The sequence below is a fragment of the Balaenoptera acutorostrata genome, chromosome 3 (assembly GCF_949987535.1).
Source record: "Balaenoptera acutorostrata chromosome 3, mBalAcu1.1, whole genome shotgun sequence".
Lineage (NCBI taxonomy): Eukaryota > Metazoa > Chordata > Mammalia > Artiodactyla > Balaenopteridae > Balaenoptera > Balaenoptera acutorostrata.
In genome coordinates, this window is record NC_080066.1 from 179,414,912 (window position 1) to 179,422,634 (window position 7,723).

General features: G+C 34.4%; 1 non-coding gene across 1 annotated transcript; it reads left to right on the forward strand.

Annotated features, from left to right (window-relative positions):
• The first annotated feature begins 6,313 nt into the window (after window positions 1–6,313).
• On the forward strand, window positions 6,314–6,383 carry LOC114237282 (small nucleolar RNA SNORD113/SNORD114 family). Its single transcript, XR_003622978.1, has one exon. It is a non-coding gene; the product is annotated as a small nucleolar RNA SNORD113/SNORD114 family (small nucleolar RNA).
• Window positions 6,384–7,723: the final 1,340 nt, after the last annotated feature.

Below are 7,723 nucleotides of genomic sequence, written 5' to 3' on the forward strand. Positions count from 1 at the left end.
GCTTGCCGCAACTAGAGAAAGCCCTCGCACAGAAACGAAGACCCACCGCAGCCATAAATAAATAAATAAGTAATTAAAAAAAGAAAAATAAATACATCAAGGCCATTTAATTTATGTTATTGGCATTTTACTATTCCATACTCATGTTATACCCACTGTGACTTTGACTTAGACATTCCCCACTGACAAAGATCTATGCTGATAACTGGTTGAGAGGGTAGCACATAGGAAGGTGGAGAGATATTATCAGTGTTCTATTGTGGAAGAAGATGGTAGGCTCAGAAGGGTTCGCTGTGTCATCTTTGAAATATAGACAAATTAAAAGTAAGAGGGCTAAGAACAGGCCAATGATGAGTGGGGGATTGCTATGTAGCAAGAATGTTGATTGATTCATACGTTATTGATCATTATAGAAAGACATCTAGTGTACTATTTCTGTGGGAAATTAGCCTATGGACAAGTGCCGTTCAATACAATGACCACTAGCCACAGGTGGGTACTGAGCACCTGGCTAGACTGAATTGAGATGTGACCTATGTGGAAAATACACACCAAATTCAGAAAAGTCAGTACCAAAAAGTGTAAAATATATATATATTTTATTATTTTTTAAAAAATTATTTATTATTTTTGGCTGCGTTGGGTCTTTGTTGCTGTGCGTGGGCTTTCTCTAGTTGTCTAGGCGTGCAGGCTTCAGTAGTTGTGGCTCGCGGGCTCTAGAGCTCAAGCTCAGTAGTTGTGGCGCATGGGCTTAGCTGCTCCGTGGCATGGGGGATCTTCCTGGACTAGGGCACGAACCCGTGTCCCCTACATTGGCAGGTGGATTCTTAACCACTACGCCACCAGGGAAGCCCGTAAAATATTTCTTTAATAAGTTATTTATACTGATTACTTGTTGAAATGATAGTATTTTAGATCTATTGGGTTAAATAAAATATACAGTTATAATTGATTTCACCTGTTTCTTTTTAAAAATATAGATTCTAGAAAACTTAAAATATATGGGAGGCTTGCATTATATTTTTATTGGCCAGCACTGCTATAGACTAATGATAGGGATACTCAAGGATCTTTTCCTTTATGTTTTTCTGACCCATGGGTATTGATTGTGTTATTATTAGTCAACTAATGGACCAATTAATGAAAAATGGATAAATGAATGAGAAAAATGGGAAAAAGCACACACTAAATATTAAAGTGTATATTGACACAAGGATTATTTTAAATAAAGCACTAAAGCCCATAAAAACAATGTAAAGTGGTTAATCCGTCTGGCTAATGAACATATGAACAGATGTGTGTAGTAATCAATGCTGTTGTATTGGATTGGTGGTGTGTTGCTAGTCTTAAATTTTTAAATTAATTTATTATTTTTTTTAAAGAAAATGACCTACATGGACAAATAGCTGATTAAATAACCAACTAAATAGAAGAGGGTCGAGCATGACAAGTGTCAAATAAAGGCAGCATAGTGATAATGGTGTTGGTCAATCCTTTTGGCACCATTGATATCCACAGCAAAAAAAATCCAGTCTCAGCTCTGTGGGAAATGAGCCTCTAGTCAGTGATTAGGAAGTTCGCTAGGTCTTAATCTTAGACTTTGAGTCTCCCAAGTATTGATTATGTTATTACTGTTTAAGTGAATCAATGCATAAGTTAAACAAGTGTATAAATGAATGAAAAAAGAGGGCAAAGCATGGACCAATGATGCAAGAAATATTACTAATATGTTTGTGAAGCACTAAAGTCCATTAAAAAAGGCACTGACATTCATTTTTTTGAAAAGAGAAGATATTTACATAAATAAGAAAATTAAAGAGGGCCAGTGTTGAGATTGTGTCAGATGATAAGAATTATGATTAATCCAGTTTATTCATTGAGTTCATTAAACAACAATGAAGATCTAGTTTGTTATCTCTGTAGGAAATGAACAGGTTGACAGATATTAGTTTTATTCAGAGTTTGTGATCAGTTTCTTTGGATTCCAAGCTATGGATTGTAAGGGAATGAATGAATAAATTTATGTCACAGTCAGTTATTTAAAAGGGGGCAAATCATGGACCAGTGATGAACACTTTTAAGTTATAAAGCAAGTACATTCTTCATTGCTGGTGTCCTTGTAAAGAATATGAAGTCTAGGCTCCAACCTGTTTGTTTAAGGTTCACAGATAAATTCATGTTATAATGTTTCAGTTTGGGCTGCTTGTGGGCTTACTAGTTTTTAAATTAAGTATAGTTGATTTACTATATTATTTTTAGCTGTACAGCATTCAGTATTTTTGCAGATTATACTCCATTATAAATTATTACAAGATAATGGGTATAATTCCCTGTGCTATACAATATATCCACAAGTTTGTTTTCTATTATCTGTTTCTGTTTTGCATATGCATTCATTTGTATTATTTTTTAGATTCCACACATAAGTTATATAGTATTTGTCTTTCTATATCTGACATATTTCACTAAGCATATTATTCTCTAGGTCCATCCACGTTGTTGCAAATGGCAGAAATTCATTCTTTTTTATTGTTGAGTAATATTCCATTGTGTGTATATGTGTGTGTGTGTGTGTGTGTGTGTGTGTGTGTGTGTGTATAATTTTGTTTATCCATGTGTCTCTTAATGGGCACTTGGGTTGCTTCCATGTCTTGGCCATTGTAAATAGGGCCGCTATGAACACTGGGGTGCATGTATCTTTTTCAGTTAGTGTTTTCATTTTTTCCAGATATATCTCAGGAGTGGAACTGTTGGATGATATGGTAGTTATATTTTTAGTTTTTTAAGGAATCTTCATACTGTTTTCCATAGTGGCTGCACCAGTTTGCAATCCCATCACCTCCTCTCTAACATTTGTTTTTGTAGACTTTTTGATAATAGCTATTCTGACAGGTGATACCTCATTGTGGTTTTGATTTGCATTTCTCTAATAGCGTCATGAGCATCTTTTCATATGCCTATTGGCCATCTGTATGTCTTCATTGGAAACATGTCTATTGATGTCTTCTGCCCATTTTTTGATTGGGTTGTTTGTTTTTATGATACTGAGTTATATGAGCTTGGATTTACTCTTGTTAATTAACGACAGACATATGATTAAATTAATCCATGACTAATCAAATTAAATGATAGATAAGCAAATAGATAAATACATAAAAAGGGTCAAGAATGAGCACTGGCAAAATGTGCCATGAAACAAAATTTTAGATTAACCCAACTTTGTTTCTTCTTCAATTTTTAAAATTAATTAAAATTGGCCATGCCCTGTGGCATGTGGCATCTTAGTTATCTGACCGGGGATCGAACCCATGCCCCCCACGTGGGAAGCTCGGAGTCTTAACCACTGGCCTGCCAGGGAAGTCCCAGATTAACCTAAGATTGAACAAGTGAGGTCCATTTAAAAAAAAAAAAAGATAAAAGAGGGTGCTTCATTCATTTTACAGTTGTTTACTATTTTGCTTTATTTATTTATTTACCACTATTGATTTACACATTCCGTCAGGGTAAAGATTTAGGTTTCTAATCTATCGAGAAGCAAAACACAAGGAAAGATGGAAAATTGTTAGTGAAGTAAAATGAGATGTTCCTGGATTGTTTTGTTGCACATTTAAAATTTGAACAAATTAAAGAAAGATTAAAAGACCAAGAATGGCCATGATGAGTTTGGGTTTGCATGAAGACTGTCGATTGATCCATATGTACTACAGTGGGGTCCATTGTAGAAAGAGGGTATTAGTTCTGAGAGAAATGAGCAAAAACCAGAAGGTAGTAATGTTCTTAGATCTTATTCTTGCTTTGTGGTGATTAATGGATATTGATTAATTATTAGTCAATCAATGAATGAATTAATAAACAAATGTATAAATGAATAAAGAAAAAAGTCCCTAGCCTAGATCATTAATGAGTACTCTGAGGTGTCCAAACCAAGGATTTTGATTAAACCCCATAATTCTGAGGTCCATTATAAAAACAAACCTAATTTCCTGCTTTGGTGGGACATGAACTTGTAGCTGAAGTTAGGAATACAGGCATCTTGCTCTTAGCTTTGATAGATCTTAGGTATAGATCCTTTTATTAGTGAATCAGTAATGAGTAAATAAATAAATGTATTATTTAATGAAGACAAAGAGGGCAAGATAACCACCAACAGTGAGAGTATCTAATGAAATACAGATTATTCTTAAAACATTTCTGAGGAATTGAGTTCTAATAAATGAAGGGTCCAAGGCATTTAACATGTTGATCAGGAACCTATGGGCAACTCTATGTAAGAGTCAGTGTTGTTTCTGGGTTGGTGGTTGTTAATTTTATTAAGAAAGGGGGGAAAAGGGAAACGTAATAATCGATTACAGAACTACCTAATTAAAGAAGATCAAGCATGGGCCAATATTAAGAATTCATGACATGAGAGGAGTTATGATTAAATCAGTTTGTCTCAACCAGTATCATTTTTGAAAAACACATCTAGTTGTTATTCTGTGGGTATTGAGTTTTTATAAATTTATTTATTTATGACTGCATTGGGTCTTCATTGCTGCGCGCCGGCTTTCTCTAGTTGTGGCGAGTGGGGCTACTCTTCGTTGCGGTGTGTGTGCTTCTCATTGCGTTGGCTTCTCTTGTTGTGGAGCATGGACTCTAGGTGCGCGAGCTTCAGTAGTTGTGGCACGTGAGCTCAGTATTTGTGGTGCATGGGCTTAGTTGCTCTGCAGCATGTGGGATCTTCCCGGACCAGGGCTCGAAACTGTGTCCCTTGCATTGGCAGGCGGATTCTTAACCACTGTGCCACCGGGGAAGTCTGTGGGTATTGAGTTTATGGGCAGATGTTAGTGTTATTTAGGACTCTTACCTGGGGTATGTAAGTGATATTATTGTTAGTGAATGAAGGAAGAGGTTATTTATTTATTTATTTATTTATTTATTTATTTTTTGAGGTTATTTAAAAGAGGGCAAACATGGACCAATGAGGATATTGTGTCATTAAAGATAGTTTATTAATCTCACTGTACTCTTCTGCCGTGCATATAAATAAAAGGGGACTGGGCTATGCCCACTTTGGGTAAAGAGCCATAGAGATAGTTACCTATAAAAGTAATTTGGACCATTTTGCATTTGCTTTGAAAAAATGAACAAGTTATTCCATGAATAAATAAATAAAAAATAAACAAATATATGAATAAAGTCATAAAGTAGGGTCAAGCATGGTGAGAATATATCAAGCGACAGTGATGTAAATTTACCTCATTCTAATCAAGGAAGACCTATAAAGAAGGTAATATGGGCTCTTACCTATGTGAGTAAGGTTTAATAGAAATAATTTGGAACAGGCATAGTTCTTAATTATTTTACTAGGATGTAAATTTAGCAGTTGTCATCATATTATGTACATTAATAATTAAAAAAAAATAAAAAGAGGGCAATTCTTGGGTTAATTGAGTGTGATGAAAACAGGGTTTTATGATAAATCTGTTACAGAAAGACTAAGGTCTCTTAAAAAAAAATCTACACTGCCTCTTCAATTTTCTAAAATCTGTTTTTTACTGCACAGATTCAATATACCCCAATCTGATTTATTCATTACCAGTGATGAAGATCTCGGCTGTCACTTCTGTGGATAAAAAGCAAAGGGACTCATGTAAGTAAAAAAGTTTGTGTTCTTGGTTTGAAGGTAATTCATGTGGTCCATGGAATTGTTTCAAAGGAATGAGTGGCTACTGCAGACATAAAATCAAAAGATGTCACATATGGACCACTGCTGAGAAGGTGTAATGAACCATGGGTTAAGACTGATCCATTTTAGTGAAACTGAGATCCGTTAAAAACAAAGTTGGAGGGTTTTGCATTCATTTTCACAGTTGCTTAATATTGCATTTTATTTTTGCACAACATTTTAAGAATATTTCTCAGTTGATAACAGTCTAGGTTGTTAAATCATGGAGGAGGGGGCACCTAGGAAGATAGAAAGTATTGTCAGTGCTCTAGTTGTGGGGTAGGTAGTAGGTTCATTGTAGTACTTTTAAAATATGAAGAAATTAAATGAAAGATGAGCAAGCAGAGAGTAGTAAAACACATGGGATGGGCATGAAGCAAGGTTATTGATTAATCTATATGTGAAACACTGAGAGCCAATTAAAAATAGATCTCATTTGCTAGCTCTGTGGGGAATAAATAGCTGTAAACAGCTCTCTGCAATATTCAAAGATCTTACTCTTGGGTTTTTGTGATTCATGGGAATTATTTTTTTTTTAAATCAATGAAACCATGAATGAAATAATCAGTAAATAATGAATGCATAAACAATCCATAAACAAGAGCTTGGATCAATGATGAGAGTTCTGGGGTATATGAATCAAGAATTTTGATTAAACCCTAACTCTGAGGTCCATTAGAAAAAGACTTAGTTTTTCCCTCTAAGGGAATAGAGTTCAGAGCCAATTGGGGATCTGTTCTTAGGTCTTAGTGGTTCCTGGTTATGGTGTGTATTGATGTAAATGAATCAATGAATGCATGAATGAATAAATGAATAAATGTGTAAGTGAATGAAGACAAAACAGGTTACACATGAGTGTCCATGTTGGCATTCTGGGTTGGTGGGAGGATGATCTAGTCATGTATTTCTGTGGGTAATCAGCCTGTGGGCAATTGTTAGCATTTTTGGTGTTCAAGTATAGATTCTCAAGTAATTATTTATGGTTATAAGTTATTGAATTAATATGACTGTATCTCAAATGATTATTTAAAAAAGGGCAGACTATGAACAAATATAGAGCATGTGATGTGAAGTAAGGTTAATGACTAATCCTGGTCAGATTATTCCATTGAAAATTAAATAAATAAATGAAAGGATTTGTAAAGTCATAAAGTAAGATAAAGCTAGGATTATTTGTGAGAATGTGCCCCGATGCTAGATTTAAAATTTATCCAATTCTGCACAAAGTTCGTGAAAATAATTAGTAGGTTATTAACTAAGAGCAGGGAGTATAGAGCCATGCACCGTAATGTTTAAAAGCCTTATTCTTGAGTTAGGTGTTGGATTCAGTGATGCTTGTTACTACATAGCTTAAAATTAAAAACAGAATAAGTTGATAAATTAAAAAGGATTGCAGCTTTTGCACCAATAATGAGAATGTGATATGATCCAAGTTTATGATTAATCTGGCAGTGCAGAGCTCACATCCATTTAAAAACATCTAATATAGACTATTTAGAATTGGCTTTTTCCTTTACTGAATGAACATACCACAGCCAACTCAATCATTTTCTAATGGCGAATATTTTAGCTGTTGCCTTTGTCAGTAAAGAGCACAGAGACCAATATAAATAACTGTTAAAGTTCATGTTCTTAATTTGGGGAGTTTGTTCATGGATTTTTAAGGAGTTATTTTTTAAAAACTGGTTTTATATATATAAATAAAATTAAAGAACACCAAACATCGACCAGGAATGGGAATGTTATGAACCAAGGTTCGTGATTAATCATTTTTAGGGCCACGTAATATCCCATTTTAGTTTGACCCCCAAATATATTTAGAAATTCATTCCTTGTTGAAGATCAAGGTCATTTACATGTTGAGGATGGAGAACATAGGAAGAAAATTACATTGTTTTAGTTGTGAGGGAAGATGGTGGTTCATAGTTTTTATTCTACCATCTTTACAATATGGACAAATTAGGTAAAGAGACAAGCAAAAATCTTTTATCAATATGGCATTGCTATGAAGCACAA